The sequence below is a fragment of the Bos javanicus genome, chromosome 8 (assembly GCF_032452875.1).
Source record: "Bos javanicus breed banteng chromosome 8, ARS-OSU_banteng_1.0, whole genome shotgun sequence".
Classification (NCBI taxonomy): Eukaryota; Metazoa; Chordata; class Mammalia; order Artiodactyla; family Bovidae; genus Bos; species Bos javanicus.
This window is the reverse complement of record NC_083875.1, coordinates 20947289-20965341: the sequence shown is the minus strand read 5'-3', so window position 1 is coordinate 20965341 and position 18053 is coordinate 20947289. Positions and strand designations below refer to the sequence as shown.

Genomic DNA, 18053 nt, shown 5'->3' with positions numbered 1-18053 from the left:
ATATAGGATGTCAGCTTTGTCCCTGAACAAAATCAAGTGAACATTTTTTAATATGTAAATTGTAAAGCCAGCACAATTTGAAATAAGTGCTGCTATGAGGACTCCAATATGGTTAATGGGCCATTTACCACTTAATACAACTTGCTCCAATACTAAACAGAGTCACAAAATTGGCAAAGAAACCAAAGTTTACATTTTAGCCATATATGCAGCTACTTTAATGGTCAACATAATATTCAGAAAAACTCGGTCTATGAAAATAAATAAGCAACAGACGAGGGCTGAAAAGGTCTTTTACTTGCATATTTATGATTATAAAAATTTCATCCTTAGAGTTAAACCTGGCTGCACATGATTTACCCCTGATGCATATGTGATGAAATTTATAACATGTGACGATGGATTCCATTTTCTGGCATCTACCTAAAGGGTTTACCATACTCTTTACGGGATGCCATAAAAATGTTTTACTCTTCTTCCCTTCTCCCACTGTTACCAGGGAATTCGGTCTGATTGTATGTTCTTTATTTTACAAAAAGAAAAAGCACTACTTATAGTTGAACTGAACCTGTGAAAAAATAAGATGCTTTCATAGCCATGAAGTATCGATGTTTTGATAAGAATCTAATGGCAGTTAGACTACACAGGTAGACCATTTAGGAGGACCACGCCCGACAGGTTAAATCAAGCTTAAATGCATGTCCTCCATACCCTGAGGAGTTAATATCTAAACATTCATCACTACAGAAAACCACAGATTCAAATTTAATGGCCTCATCCCTTCCATTCCACAGAAGTGGACGCTAATGAGCTAATCTATTGACACCCCTCTTTCTGAAAGCCCCAGGGAGGCGAACAATCACTTTATTGCACCAACTAGCTAGGAAGGCTGTGTATGGAAAATGATTCTACTGCACTTTTACATTTCAAGCACCCCAGACAGTTTCTCTGCTTGAGGCAGACACATACCTTTATGGGAAGTTATAAATAAGTTGCTCACATGGCCCTTACCTTTATGCTGGCCAACAATTCAGTTACTAAAAATGTAAAGCTACTTCCCCTTCACTTAAGGACAGGCAATTCTGCTCTACTCAGTCTACCACAGACAACCAGGCTGTGCACTATTTATAGATTCTACTGGCTCTGAAACTCTTTGGAAGCAAAATAAAAGGCCATATTCCAGCAACATAGAACCATTAATTTTAAAGCTTAAAGAAAGTGTTTCAATGTATGTTCCCCTCTTAATTTAGACATCAATTGTGCCAACTAAGACTACTTTTTCTCCTGTCATTCTTCATGAAATCATTTATGAAAAGACACTTGAGCATAGATCGACCTAGACTATTCTAAACTTTCCCTGGTTCTGAGAGATAAAGATCCTCGAGGTGTCAGCTTGGTGGGAACATGGATTTTAAAGGATGGGGTGGAGGGCAGGGGAAGAAGTGGCCTTTATGTTTTCATTCCTAGTTTACTTTCAAATTTCCAAAAAGACTTTTTAAATGGAATTCCTGCCCCCCACCCTGGTTTTTACTTAAATGGCCCTCTGTATACTTTAATATCTTAAGTTTCTTACAATAATGGATTTGGGGAAACCAATGCTACTGTTTGCTCACAGCTAGGACTAACAGCTTCCTGGTCATATGAAGAAAAAAAGCAAAGTCCCTATTTTCCAAACTTCCTAATAAAAAAATTCTGAAAACTAATTAGCTTCTTTCCTATTTTCAAACCTCCTTCAGACAGCCACCAAACAAGACAGACAGCTAATCAAGACAGTCTGAGAATTCTCATTAAGTACACCATCTGCTAGGGGGAAAAAAGTTTCCAAGACCTAGAACCCACTTGATTCAGGGATCAGATCTGTGTGGTTTAAAGTCACAGAAAAGCCTACTGCACAATTCTCATGAGGACTATCTATCTGCACCAGCCAGTCCACTGAGACCTAGACCATCCTGATCTGAGCCCTCATCTCTTATCTGGACCACCAAATTACAGCCTCCCAAAACTTCCTTCATCATCCTCATTCACATGTTACACTATTTCCAACAGACTTTCCTAAACTCTCAATAGTTCTCCACTGCCTAGCAAATAAAGTGCAAACAGCTCATATGAAGAGTCTACAGACATCTGAGATCCTTGACAATTGCTTTCACCAGGCTACTTAGTCAAGCATCTAAAAATATGAACTGCTCCTTGTCCTCCATGCAGTCACAGTACACTTAAGACCATACCTTCTTCTGGCTTTGCCTGTACAGTTCTATCTGCCAGGAAGGCCCCCAAGTCACACCTATTCCATATCCAGCTCCGGGATTTGTACATACTAAGCAATCAAAAATATACTTAAGGTCAAGAGCAGTTCCTTTAGGAAACAAAAACAAAAACTCGAGCATGAAAGGGCAATCACCTCTGTAAATAATATGCAAACTTGGTAGCTTGTTTTTCTATCTCACTTCAGGTATTTCGAACCACAGATAATTATGAAACCATATTTTCATTTTTTTGGCGTATTGCATTAGCCATCCTCACCCATTAAAATCTAAATTCTTGTTAAATGGCACAACAAAGGAAACTATCTTTTGAGTGATCAGTCGTATACTGTCATTTCAAGAGCCTGCTATGGCTACCTGACCACTACAAAAAAGCCAGAAACCAAGACAAATCCAAAAACATGGTACAAATGTGTTCCAAGCCTCTGGCCAACAGCGTCATCGAGCTCTAGTGTCTGGAACCTGGGTCTAACTTCAAACAAACCAGCAGAAGTACAGGTAGAAGTGAAGAAAAATTAAATTTTAACTCAAAAGTACCTAAAAAATACATCAGGATTAACTTACAGATCTCAAAGGGTTTTTTAACTGATAGAGACTAGAAAACATAACAAGCAAACATAAAAGGTAAGATCTCTAAAAAGAATCACAGCTAGAGGCAAGGATAAGTATCTCATACTCAAATGGTCTGGCTTGGATGGAGTGACCTTGGATATTCATTTACAGGAAGAGGGTTCTCGACTAACACAGAACCAGGGCAGCATCAGTATAGTGCAAAGCTTTTCCTCAGACGACATCAAACCTCTGTAAAGGCCAAGTTACAAGGAGAAAGGAAACAGTATCTCTAGTTTAAGAGCAGAACCCACTACAAAAAAAAGGCAGCAGCTATGGCCAAAAGGCATGTTCCTTTGAGGAACTCAAGGCAAGGAGCTAAAGCTCTCGAAATAATCAGCGAAGTGAATAATTAGAGTTCACAAATGAGAGCTGGGTAAGCAGCAAGGTGGGTCATCTGTCTAGCAAACACCATGCCTACAGAATGTTTTATCTTTCCCATTCAAATCACTAAAATGGCATTTTCAGGATACATTTCGGCTTTGTTGAATTAAAACAACAGAAGGGTCAACCAAGCACTCAAATCATGGCACTGGCATGTTGGCTACAAGAATAAGCCATTTCTTTGTTTTCTTTAAACCCCTTCACTTTGCTATGTGGTTCCTAAAGGAATAAAGGTTTGCAGCTTTACACTTCATGGGATATCCTCAATCCTGGAATCCCTGTCAACTCCCCGCCCCACTCCCATACCATTTTAGCTGCCTCCAGCTCCATGGATTCTTCAGCCTTGTCGAGCTCAGATTTTTCGCCTTGGGGCCAACAAGGGTCCAAGAGCTGCCAGAGACACTGCCCCAGACAGCTGCAGGACTCACAGGGAGAATGTTCTTTGGCAGCGAATGCGAACATTTCTCTGTCTCTTGGCCCTTTATGGCTCCTACAGAGTCCTTCTGACGCCAGTCTTTCTGATTTCTGAGGTTTTGTAGTTCTAGAGCTGGCAGAACTAAAAGCTTTGAGGTGAGAGAGTAAAGTGTGAGTTTAGGGGTCGGTCCCAAGTCCTCCCCTTCATTCTAGGTCCATATCAGGCTTCCATGCCGGGCAACACGAAAGCAAAGATCCTGTGAAAAAGATTTGCTTAAGGTTCACCCTCTGTTCATTCACCCATTCGTTCAACAAACATTAGTTCACAACGCCCACAAACTAAGGACTGTCCTACATGCTTCAGAGGCAGCAGTGAAGAAATATCCTGGAGTGTACACCTGCAACAGGAGGTGTACACATATATAAAACTGTGTATTAGCTGGAAATAAGTGTGCTTTGGAATAAAAGAAAATGTAGAGCCAAGTAAGAGGGCTGAAAATGTGGAGATAAAGAATGGACAGTTTCCAGTATTAAACAGGAGGTCTCAGTGAGAAGATGAGCCTTCAGGCAAGATTTAAAAGAGAGGTAAAGGGGATGACAGAGGATGAGATGGCTGGATGGCATCACTGACTCAATGGACGTGAGTCTGAGTGAACTCCGGGAGTTGGTGATGGACAGGGAGGCCTGGCGTGCTGGGATTCATGGGGTCGCAAAGAGTCGGACACGACTGAGCAACTGATCTGATCTGATCTGAAGCACCCCTGTGGTGGGCAGAATATCAGCTCACCTTAGATGCCCACACCCTCAACTCTGAAATATGTGACTATGTTACATGACAGGGAATTAACATACATATGGAATTAATGTTGCTCATCAGATGGCCCTGAGATGGGAAGATTATCCTGGATTATCAGTTGGGCCCAGGGTAATCAGAAGACTCCACATGAATGGAAAACGGAGGCTGGAGAGCTGGTATCAGAGTGATACAACCTGAAAAAGACTCAACCCACAGTCACTGGCTTTGAAGATGGAAGGGAGCCATCAACCAAGGAATGTGGGCAGCCTCCAGAAGCTGAAAAAGGCAAGGGGAAAGATTCCCCCAGCATCTCCAGATGGAATGCAGCCCTGCCAATACCCTGATGATAGCCCAAGAGACCCATGTCACGGGATTCTGCCCTTCAGAACTGCAAGCTAATAAATCCGTGTTGTTTTAAGCACCAAGTTTATGGTTAGTTTGTTAAAGATTTATAAGCAAATAAATACATCCCCATGGGGATATCTCGAAGACAAACCAGGCAGAGACCAGCCAGGGTGAAGCTAGGAGGAGGCTAGAGAGAGATGAGTCTAAGAGGTGGAAAGCCAGACATACAGGACCTTTGAGGTGTAGAGGAGGAAGACGTTTCCTTCAACACTCTTAGGGTTCTGGCTGGGTCTGCAAATTAGACTGACAAATTAATAGGAGAAGATCATACAAATTTTATTTAATTTATTTATACATGTACACGGGAGCCTTCACAAGAGAGAAGTAATCTGAGCAAGAAGTTTATATACCTCTCTTAGATAAAGAAACAACAGATGTGTAAAGACTTGACTAGACGGCGGTTTGGGTTGGGGGTAGTGAGTGATAAGGATGGAACTAAGAAGATGTGCTGTGCTTAGTCGCTCAGTCACGTCTGACTCTTTGCGACCCCATGGACTGGGACCCGCCAGGCTCCTCTCTGTCCATGGAGATTCTCCAAGCAAGAACACTGGAGTGGGTTACCATGCCCTCCTCCAGGGGATCTTCCCCATCCAGGTATTAACCCAGGTCTCCATACTACAGGCACATTCTTTACTGGCTGAGCCACCAGGGAAGACCAAGAATACTGGCGTGGTTAGCTTATCCCTTCTCCAAGGGGACTTCCTGACCCAGTAATTGAACTAGGGTCTCCTACATTGCCAGCAGATTCTTTATCAGCTAAGCTACCAGGAAAGCCCAAAGTAGGAAGATAAGGGTTAGTTTAACAAAGTATGCTTGTTCAAGATTTCCAGGCCCCAAATCACTGTACTGATGTTAAGAATGCCTTCCTTCCTCTTAGTACAGGGAGGGTTCCTTCAACATGGGAATTTTACTACCTATTTCAGAGAAAAAAGGAGAGGGAGGAGGTTAGAATGACCTTTCTACTTCTGTTATTTTCTCAAACTCCTTCAGCTTAAGATATTAAATATGCCAAAGTAACATACTTTGGGGCAGTTATCCTCAACTTCATCAAAGGCCGCCACAAGAAAGTGAACCATAGAAAAGGTTTTGAGCAGAAAAGGTGGCTACTGTGAAAATAAACTGGGCATGTTTGTGTGGGAGAGCTCAGCAACTTTGGAAACAAGAAGACCAACCAAGAAACAACTGCAGTAACCAAGATGCAGGATGACAGTGATTCCAATCAGGGTGATACCAGGGGAGAAGTGGACAAACCCAGCAGGAAACATGTCATCAATGCGTTAGTTTAATTACATCAGTAAAAAGATGATGAGATGGCTGGATGGCATCACCGATTCAATGGACAGGACTCTGAGCAAACTCCAGGAGATGGTGAGGGACAGGGAAGCCTGGCACGCTGCAGTCCATGGAGCCACGAACAGTCAGACACGACTAGGCGACTGAACAACAACAACCAACTATTTAAATCCATTATCGAGAAACTGCTTTAGATTCTAACTACTCACATTCGAATCAATTCATCTTTCTGGCCACTAAGAATTCATGATGATTAAGAAAAGGATTAGCTTTTATAGAAAGTTAGCGTCTTACTTTGGGAGTAGATCTCCTTAAAGAAATCCAACATTTGAAAATCTGAGTTTAAAAATATTAAATCAAGAGTTATTCACTTTATCTATGGGGTCTTTAAAAGAATTCTGCAAGTGAAACATTTAATAGCAAATGCAAAATCTATAAAAAGCAGACTAATTCAAAAGACGCAACTCTCAGTAATACGTCAGCCACTGATTTGTAACTACGACAGCCCCTAAGGCTCAGAGTTCAAAAAGAAAACCCTCAAAAGTTCACCCCAAAAGGTAAAACAAAGTAGATGATGCATGAAAATAATGAGAATAACTTACATTTCTGTGATATGTAATTAAACTTTAAATCTATAATCTTCAACAGGGTTACACACACACACACCCACCCACACACCCCCACCCACCCACCCCTCTCCACAGTAGTCAAGGTCAGGCCAGGGGTTAGTTTAATCTTGGTTACAGGCTAGAATACACTGTCATCTAGTGATGAATCATTCCAACCTCAGTGGGCATTATTAATTTCTACGCCATTATTTGGCTGTAGAACCTAAAATAGGACATGAACATAGTAAGAAGAAAATCAACTACTCCCACAGTTTTGTAGCAGGGTTCTTGTTTGGAAAAGGCAGATAAATTTGAATTGCTAAATTAAGACAGTTAACGTAGTAATCAACATAGAAATTGGATTAACTTCACATTCTTCTGCAAAAGTCATAGCTAAGGAGAACCCCCTCAGGGTTGTACAAATTGTAAAAGGCTGATTGGAAATCCTCAAATTAATCCCAGTAGTTGAGTGTTTTCATTAGGTAGGTTAAAAACATAGCTCCTCTGTAGGATACAGCCACTAAAATACTGTCATATTTGAGCTCCAAAAGAGCAAGTATGCCTAGTCTTAAAGGGAATATAAAAGACAAGGAAGGTTTACAGTCACAAATATTGTTTTTTAACTCAGAAGTGTTATAAAGGGCCACAATACTCCATCTGGCCACTAAGGTTATTTTACTCTTAAGTGTCATCTGGCAGAATGTACACACAGAAAACCAAAAACTATAGTTAAGTGTTTAACCCCAAGTAGCTTATACCAAACTAAAGTGAACAAAATAAAATGTCAACAGAACAAGAAATGTTTTCTTCATAATGCTGGGAGGCTACAAATACTTCTGTTGAACTTTAAAGAAACTGAAAATACTAGATACTACCTTTAGACATGACCAAGGGGCTCTCCCCCGTCCACAGTAGGATTTGTGGGAGCATAAACCGTGGTCAGCACAGAGGGCCAGCTTCTTTCCTCTCCTGGCAAGTGGAACACTTCACTGGTATTCACCTATGCAATGTATTTTTCTTTTCAGTTGATGTTGAAGTCCTGAGACTCCCAAGAGATAGCTACATTTGATTTAGCAACACCACTATGAATTATTTAGCACAGAAAGTTGGAGCATCTTAAAAAACATGATTCACACTAAGAAAGATACTTTATTTCCTTTGGTCCATCTTCTCTTCCCCTCCTCCTCAAAAGATGGTGTTCTTAAAAAGCTACATCCCAGCTAGGAAAAACAAGTACAAAAGCTTCTGGTTATTTACGGCATTTCGGGAAGGGGCAAGAATCTGCATTCAGATAAAGTGTTATTTTCACTTCTAGACATTCCAATTGGGGGAGGGGGCCTAAAGGAGAGGGTCACAAGTAAATTTCTGGTTAATATGCTGCCTACAAAAGAGTTCATGTTTATATATAACACTACTATGTACAAAACAGGTAACTAATGGGAACCTACTCTATAGCACAGGGAATTCTACTCAGTGATCCGTGGTGACCTAAACGGCAAGGAAATCTAAAAGAGGGAATATACGTATGCGTATAACTGATTTACTCTGCTGTACATGAGAAACTAACACAACATTGTAAAGCAGCTATATTCCAATAAAATTTAATTTAAAAAAATTCTCAGCAGATGGATTCAACATTTAAGATGTTGGAAAGTGTGCACTTTCAGACACAGAAAACAAAGGACTCAAAGCTCTCTCCAGCACGAAAAGGAGTTAAGGTGCTTGGGTTCCCTGCCAATGACTGTCACTTCAACTGCTGTCAGACTTCCCACTTCACAAGTTACCTTATCCCTAAGCTAAAGCACATCTGAAGTAAACGCTTGAATGTATCTCAAAGTGCACTGGGCCAAGTCCCCCTACTGTACAAATGGACAATGAAGCAAATGTGTGAGCATGAAGTACAGAACCTGTTTACATATGTACATACGTAGTTCCAAAGTTGAAGAGAAGCATCTCCTATAGGTTTGAAGTGGGGAAGGTGGGGCACGTGTGCGATCAAATGCTATATTTTAACAAGAAAAAAAAATGTTTTAATCTAGCTTTTGAATTATTTCTACTCTGGTAAGAGGCAGAGGAAGTAAAGAGGCTTGTTTTCTATAAAAGCTTCAATTATATGCATATAATTTAGACAGATAATATGTGCATGCACTTTACAAATTTTCAAGTGCTATTATCATGATTGCTGGGCAAAGGAAGATGCATCTTGAAGTGCTGGCATAGAGGACTTGCTTACCTGTCTTTTAGGTTATGGCGCAGTTGTTTTGTTTTCATGTTTAAATGGGCAACAGAGTGCAGAGCTGCACTGGGAGCTTCTCAACATGAAAAGGGAACACGGGTAGACAGAAAGCTCAGTGTGAAGACTGCCCGGTCATGACTGTCAACTCCTGTGACCCGATGCACATGCTACCTTAAACTATACTTAGCATGTGGTCACAAATGGTGACTGAGGAGGATTAGAATTTTTACTTAAAATGCTGCAATTTTCAACCCCCGACCTCCAAATTAGTACATACAGTGCCAACAGCCTAAACGTTCCACATCGGAATTACAGCCTTGTCTATTTTATCTTAAAGAGTACAGCCCATACACACCCGCAAAGCAGTACACAGGTTCCACTCTCCTGAACTTAGTCTTCTCATCAGCTGCTCAGTCTCTTGGAACTTTACTATTTAAGATTAGAAACTGCTACCTCACTAGCTAAGAATTCCAAGGATGACACAAGCATCTTCTCCTCATACTCAGAGTTATTTACAATACAGGGCAGAAAGGGAACAGAGTCTCATTCACAGCGGTACTCTAGAATCTAGCTCGACAAGCTGCACACTGAGATGTGCTGCATGCTGTCACAGTTTCCACAATTCACAGATCAGTGTTCCATACAATTCCACACACAACTCCATGGCCTCCCACCATCTTTCTCCTCTTATGATTTTCAAAATGACCGGAATTTAAACATTTCCTAAGCCAGCTAATACAAGAAGACAGAAGGCGTGGGTTTGATCCCTGGGTCAGGAAGATTCCCCTGGAGAAGGAAATGGCAAAGCAGTATACTTGCCTGAAGAATCCCAGGGACAGAGGAGCCTAGTGAGCTACAGTCCATGGGGCCACAAAGAATCGGACATGAATGAACAACTGAGCCTACACTAGGCTTTATGTTTAATTAAAATAAAAAATAAATAAGGCATCCTCTTAAACCCTCCAAAGGATTTAGGGATCTTTTGCTACAGGAAAGATGATCTGACCACCTCCTGAAGCAGAATTTAGTGAATCCTATGACTGAAATAAGGAAAAGCAAGGAAGGAAAATTAGCATTTATTCCTTAGTCTAGGAAAGGCTTGAAGCTACATATTTTACAGACAAAAATCCCACTTAGTCATCTCGTGCACTATGAGCTGTATACATTAGCTTCCATTTACAAATGGATTTCAGAATTTCAAAAGTCTAATCAGGTATTAAATAGAAGAAGAACTAGGATTTGTAACCAGTGCTGAGACTGTGTCTGAAGCCTCCTACCTGATCTCTGCTTCCGGGCTTGTCCCTTCTCCAATCCATCCTCCATTCCACTGCTACTATGATCTACCTAAAAACAGCATCCCAGGACCATTTCTGTTTCTCAGGCCTTCACACTGACCCCACATTGCCTACAAAGTACCATCTCAGCCTGCAGAGGGGGCATCGTCGGCACTTGAGCTGGTCCCCACCTCCCTCTCCAGGGGAATGCCCACCCACCATGCCCCATCACACACGAGGCTCTAACAATCTCCCAGCGGTTCCTCTCACATCCAGGCTGCTTCCCACTGATACTCACGTTCCTCTCTCCACCCTCAAGAGTCTCACTACCTTTCTTCTCCTGGGAATGGAAACATCCTCAGCACACGAAAGGAGGCACAACGCCTCCAGGAAGGAAGCCCTCTGTGAGCAGCTAAGCTGAGACCCAAGACGGATACTCCTCCTCTGAGCTATTAGCCCACACTCACCTTCAGTCTCTTCTGCGATCAAAGTGCACAGGACCCATAAAAGAAAGCACATCAGTGCAGAGAAGTGCAATTCAAGGTAATGAGTAAAAAAAAAAAAAAAAAAAATTCCCACTTATTTATGGAATTTTTTTTCATGCGGTTTTACCTTCCCTGCCAAGCAGGAAACCTTCTATTGCAACTCTATACATCTGGAGTAGCAAGAGTCACCTCAGGTTGTCAATGAAGGGGAAGGAAGGTAGACATATTCTAGGTAGTCCCCCACCCCTAACAAACACACATGTCCCTTTCCAGATACACCTACTAATTCTTCTATTATGAGCTCAAGCATCAAGTTGAATCAGCTTTAAAAAAAAAAAAATTTCTAGCTACAAGCCTTTGTTAAAACACCACAAGCCTCAGAAGGAAGAGAGGGGACTACAGGAGTGGTCCGTTGTCATCACATCACAGTTAAAAACAAAGGAGGCTTCACCATGAAAGTAAAAAAACAAAACCACATCGAGAGTTAATCTCTCTCTTCCAGCCCAGCCAAGGTCTCAGGAAGCTGGGAGTACAGAAGAAACCACCAGGGCAGAAAAGCAACGCCCCTTATTCACCAGATGTGACAGGTATCCTGTGCAAGATGCTATGAAAGCAAGGATACACAAAACAGACTCACGTCCTACCCCTCGGGGAGCTTCTCTGGACCACAGCTTCACCCAGAGATGTCAAAGGCTCAGCAGAAGTCTTTAAGAACCCACAGCCAGGAATAATAATCTCTCTGGACAACCTATGCTAAATATTGTGCTAAGAAAAAGATAAAAGGGCAGAGTCACTGCTGCCATGGAAACTACCACTGCTAACTTAAACATCTGAGCCTGACATATATTTGAGCAGAAATGAAGCATCTTGCTTCCCGGTGTTTAAAATGCTAAAGGATAACAAGAGATTATATACAGCTTTCCCAATTAAACATTAAACTGGATTTCTGCCTCATTAGGAAAATATGAAGTTACAAAGAAGCACAAGCTGAAAATTTTTCCTGATTTAGGACCACTAAGAGTTTCCTGGTACCCACTTTCTGCCATACTTTTATCCCATATAAAGAGCAAGTTTCTTTACAAGAATTTTCTCACTAAAGCAGATTGAACACTTAAATTGCTTGGCAGCAAAAGCACAGTATTTTACCTCAGACAAGACTTTCAGAAAAGTACCTACTATGTAACAAGTAACATACCAGTCCAGAGCAATTATGACTGCAATCTATTTCAGATCAGCCTAAAAGGAAACATTTTTACCATCAGCTACTATTTTATTCACAGATAGATTAAAAACAAACAACAAAATCCTCAAGCCAAACAAACAAAATTCTCAAGCCATCCTTGAGACTATAACCCCAAACCCAAATTTTCACTTGTTCTGTAAAGAGAGTGGAGATCTACTCAAGTACACTCTCACACAAATTTTAAAGAGTTTCTTGACTTGATTCTGATTGTCAATCTCTGGTTGAGAATCATCAATATAAGGGAAGTAGAATGGCTTCAAATGTGATTTTCTATACTCAAGCATGCTTTTTAAAGCTATCTTGTCTCAGGCTAAAGCCCAAGATTCACGACAAAGGCTGGCAGGCCTTAGAAGTGTGTTGAGGAAAAAGGATACTCTTCATTCCGTACTTCAAGAATAGCAAGGACAGAGGAAGGGAATCATTGAAGTAGAAGCAGCAGTAGTAAATTAAGACTGGACAAAACTTTCTCTGAGCTGGAACACTCATTAGAGTGAGTTTCACTGCCATCAGATCAAGAAAGAACAATTACTATGCATCACTGGCCAAGACACAGCAGTATTTCACCAATACAATTTCACCAGTAGTACTCTTTGTTCGGACTGAAAATAACCCATATCTTGACTTGCTGAGACTAAAAATGACTGGTCTCCTGCATTAGGAACTGACCAAAAGGCAAACAAATGAATCCTCTTGTTTATCTGTCCAAACTGGCTACACATGAACTAAGATCTAATCAATAGGGCTAACAGAAATGACAACAGCCGGGGGAGGGCTCTTTTAACGCTCTTTGTGGTCTGCAGTTAATCATACACCAGTGGCGTGGCGAACAGGAACTAACAGTGCTTGTGACCAGCAGGAAGAAAATGTGGGGTAGGTAGACAGAAATTTTCCTAATTAAGGTATTACCCAAATTCTCACCTGGCTGAGTCAGATGCTTAAATAAAATGAAAAATATAAGACAACAGTGGACTTCGTTTAATTCATACACAAAGTTATTAACAGGTTATAGGATCACATCTAAACGTTGTAAGGAAAGGGAGCCAAAAAAATATTCATAATGACCACATACAACCATGCATATGCTTCTCGGAGGAAAGCCAAGAGGTAGACGGAAACAAGCAGTCAGGCTCAAGACCTTGAGGTCAGAGTCACAACTGAACACCAGCGGGTGGACTTAACCCGCAAATATATGTTATTTGGTTTATGTCTTTTTTTTTTAATTAGTAGTGTTCAACGTATAAAACTTTACCATTTTAGCAATTTCACATTTATTTAATAGATTCCCGGCTTCTCTTTAAAAAAATAAAAAATAAACAGATTGGCAACAGAGGCCATATTCCCACAGAGCTCTGAGTCAGCAGGTTGCCCTTCAAATGGATCATGTTCTCCACTGTTCCCTCCAGCACCAGCTTTTCTCTTTGGCCTGCATGTCCTGGTCCCTGCAAGACCTGCAAGGGCTGGATCATCACAGCCTAAAGGTCAAACTTACTGAAGGGTGCACAGCTTTTCTACTATGGTGACAGAGAGGTTCAGAAGACCAGAATATTGGCAAGTGCGTGGGAGAATAGAAATGACAAGAATATCCCCAGTATAAAACATGCGAAAATGTCACCATAGGTACTGCACAGAGATGCACCAAGGATGGGCTAGAGTGGAATGAATTCATCTTAACTACTTTTGATATATCATGTTGCTCAAAACTCAGCATTTTTCATCTTGGACCTATTTATCTATGAAGTATTCCAAGGACTAAGCATAAAAAGGACTGAAGCTTTACTGGCATTCCAGTGCATGGGGCACGTGTTTGATCCCTGTTGGGGAACTAAGATTCTACATTGCGATGGCCCAAGAAAAGGCTCCAATTCTGTGTATTAATACATCCTAATTAAGACCGCCACTTACATTCAGAACACTCTTAAAAGGAGATTTATTTTGGCATGTTATACTCCCCGATTAAGACTAACTGAAAACCATCCTGTCCATATAGAACTAAGTATATCCTGTCCTTTCCAGAGACTAAGGAAAAAGTCAGATCTAATTAAATATTTTGAGACCATAAAGAATGGAAGGGACATATTAGGTGCTTTATCCCCAGGATGTGGAGCAGGCAGGGGGGTGATCCACCCAGAAAAAGATAAAAATTACCTTGCATTTTACCAGAAGCCCTTGACAGAATACAAGCAAATTTCAAGGTCATCTTCTCTGAACACTGTCTCATGACATACCACAATTTATATTTTGGAAGCAGAATAGAGGGTAAGGAGGGACAGAACAGAAGTGTAAAAAGGTCTTACTTCACACTTTCCCTGCTGCCTTCAGTTTACCCAAATAGATTCTCATGAAAACCTGTTTCAACCCTGCAGAGTGGGCAGGCAGTGGGACAAAAGCAATCCAGGGCCTACAGAAAGCCTGCCTAGGACTGGCCACTTTCCCAGGGGGTGAATGCCTAACCTGGGCGGGGGCTGAAGGAATGAACCGCCAGGGGCTAGGCTGCATGCATTCTTCTAGGGCCCGAACTGCTATTTTGTTTCCACTGTGAGTTTTCAAAGAACTGCAAAACTGTCCCTAGGCCCATTTGGCAATATCATAACAATTACAATTTCGGTAACATCCTAAGTAATTGACTCACCATTCTTTCCAATTCTCCGGAAATAAAGAATACTCTAGAAATAGAAGGCTGAACAAAGCAAAAGACACCACCACCCAATGCCTAATAATGGTCTCCTCTAGGATCTCCTGAACTAAGGATGCAAAGTTTCAGTAATTTCAGAGGGAGATTAAGAGAAAACTAGTTTTCACCTCTTCTCCTTAACTAAAAGCCACAGTTAAAAAAGCCAAAGGAACTAAAAAAAAAAAAGAAAAAAAAACTGAGGGTTTTATAGGACACATTAAATTATGCTTTATCTACTGCCAATATTTATATTTAGGGTTGCAGAGTATTACTTTAATGCTATTGTTTCCCCCCAGAATCCATGGTAACTTTCCTTAAAAAAAAAAAAAAAAACAACCTCATTAACTTCCAGTCCAATCTTTATAGTAAGGGTCAGAGGCATGAATTCCTAAATGTGCAAAGTACACTGCCCACTGTGAAAAACCTCAGATGTGTATGTGTGTGTTCAGTCGCTCAGTCGTGTGCCCACTCTTTACAACCGCATGGGCTGTAGTCTGCCAGGCTCCTCTGTCTAACAGAACAGATTTCCCAGGCAGGAATCCTGGAGCAGGTTAACATTTCCTTTTTCAGGGGATCTTCTCAACCCAAGGACTGAACCCGTGTCTCTTGAATCTCCTGCACTGGCAGATGGATTCTTTACCACCTGGGAAGCCCCAAAGCCTCAGATGTGTAACTTAGGTTGACTCTCTCTTCTCCCAGGACTGTATTATAAAACATAAAATGGGAACAGATCAACATTTGGCATTAAATATTTATTTGTTTACTAGTCCAGTATGAGATTTCGAAACAAGAAAGCAGTCAAACAATAGAGAACTTACTGAACAGAATCTGAAATCCTCACATTTAAACAAGTATTTATCTTCTCCCCTTGACACCTGGTTGTCATTAACTCTTAAAGTATGCTTTCAGCCTAAGAAAATTGGGAAAATTATTTTCTATGTACTAAATAACCTCCAATTTGACAAAGTTTTTTAAATACTGACTCCTTATGGGTCTTTGTCTAATCACTTTCTCACTATATTTTTGTTCAATTTAATATAACCTTATAAAAGCTAAACTCTGGAATATGTGAATTGCAGGTAAGAGTTACACTCCTTCAGCTCACATTTAGCTATGCTGGCCCCCACCATGATTCTTACTATAGTCTTCATTAAGGGCCAGCGTTACAGAAATGAGTGCAGTGATTGATCAGTCTGTACTCAAATAAAATTATCATTATAACACACGGTGACTCCAAGTATAGTTACTATTTCCCAGACCTAAAATATCAGAAAAAATTGCATTCATTTGTATTAAAATAAAAGTTTCAGTTTAATTCTTCAGAAGAAGAGGTAGTCAGTAAGGTCAAGAAAAGACAAGTCTCAGTTCTATGTAGCATTAGAACTCTGGAATTTAAGCTTTCGCCATCAAACAAAGTGAGGGCTAGGAATTGATTAGGGGCACATATATATATATCTGATTTCTAGGTCCAAGTCTAACAGACAACTAATTGGGATATGCAAACAGTGAAGAATAAAAGTAAAAGCCCGTGTGAAGTAAAGCAGCTGGTTGCTGCCAAGTCCTAACTGTATTTCTTCATAGTTTGTGATCTTTGAAAAATTTTTTAACCTTAGTAACTTTCCTCATCTTTAAAGTATAGGTTTTTCCCACTATGCCCAGCAAACAGGGCTTTTATAAGTTAATGGATAAAAGAATAGCTTATACATTCAAATTTAAATCTCTCCCCCATGTCTTCCTCTAAAACCACCCTTTGGACCTCACCTGATGTAATCAGAGTTAACAGCTTGAGAAGGGAATGGCAACCCACTCCAGTATTCTTGCCTGGAGAAGCCCATGGTCAGAGGAGCCCGGCAGGCTACAAAGAGTGAAACACAACTGAAGCGACTTAGCACACAACATGTATGATTCTATTGTTCTCACCATACTTTTAATACATACTTATATACAGGCTGTTCTTTAAATTCTTTGATAAAAATTTTTAAAAAGAAAAGCTTATAAAAATTGTAAAATGCCATGTAGAGTATTGCTCTTTAGACGCTAACCTTCTAGAGAACTATTTTCTGCTGCTTCTAATCTGTGCTAAGGTCAAGTTGTCACAATCACCGTAACTCGGGAAATTCAAATTAACAAAGGTCTGCATATGGACCAGGCTGGGTCTGCTTTAAAAAAAAAAGGGGGGGGGGGGCCAGTTTCTACCTTAAATTTACCTGCAAGCAGACCAAGAACTCTCATACACTAAGTTTCAAGTACCAAATATTTAAACTACCAACAGAAGACAGAACAGACTATCTGAATAAAGTTTAACATAAGAATGTTTAAACACACTGAGTTAAAACACTTTCCTGCTAAACAGCTGATGGTGATGTTCAGATGCCAAGTTAGAGACCATGTACTGCAGATATCCTTTGATAATTAATAACTGAAGTACATGGTAGGCATCTGCTCAGAGCCTAGCAGAGACACAGGGTCTTAACATGGTTAACAAATTGACAGTTACTGTTTAATGCTTACTATTCTTTAAAATGTAAAAGATTAGGCCATTTAAAGAGAGCTATAATTATGAACTAAAATTAAGCCTAAAGATGCTTAGCATGTACCACGTTAAGAAAACCACTTTACACAGCCAAATACTTTCTGGTACAATCTGCTGATGAGGCAATCCTACCTGAATAACTGATAAAGAAACTACTTACAAGCCTAACAAACAGATTTAGGCACAAGGATAAGCATAACTGAAGATGGAAACCCCAGAGCACTGAAAAAAGGGGGTGAAGCGGGGGAGGGGTGGGATAGGAAGAAAAGCAGGAAGGGGGCCAAATCTCTCTGATAGTCTTGCACTTACCTTACCAACCCTCTTCTCTTCCCTCCCAGCTTTTCATCTCTGCTGCTCAATGAGCCCTTATCCCTTTTCCCATTTTAGAGCTCAGCTGGGTCCCCAAATACCCACAAGATACTAACTGGTAAATATCTGCCTTGAGAGAAGTAAATGCATTTTCTCCTCATCCAACAAACCCATACCTCAAAAAGCAAGAAATACCTCTAAATGTATTCCAATACTTGTGAAAAGACAGCCAAACTCCCTGGAGAATGGCGTCATCCCATTCCCAGAGGACCTATTGGGCAGAACTATCTTAACCTCATCCGTTAACCTTTACTGCTCAAAAGAAAATGGCTAAAGTGAACATTAAAGGAAATGCTTAAAGGGCCAAGGATGGAAAACAGCAAGATCTCAGCTTACGATCCAGGAGCCCTTAAATGGAATGACGGCAAGCAAAACCAAAGTGAAACTGAAGAAACACACATCACTACCGACAGCATGGCAAACTCACACGATGCGGACTACAAAGTGGCCATGCATTACAACCAGCCTG

The 18053-nt window shown here is 40.7% G+C and overlaps 1 protein-coding gene across 6 annotated transcripts in view; it reads right to left on the bottom strand.

Moving 5' to 3' along the window:
• The window catches only part of ELAVL2 (ELAV like RNA binding protein 2), a 141490-nt gene that overhangs the window by 80424 nt on the left and 43013 nt on the right, over positions 1 to 18053 (bottom strand). The window lies entirely within an intron of this gene.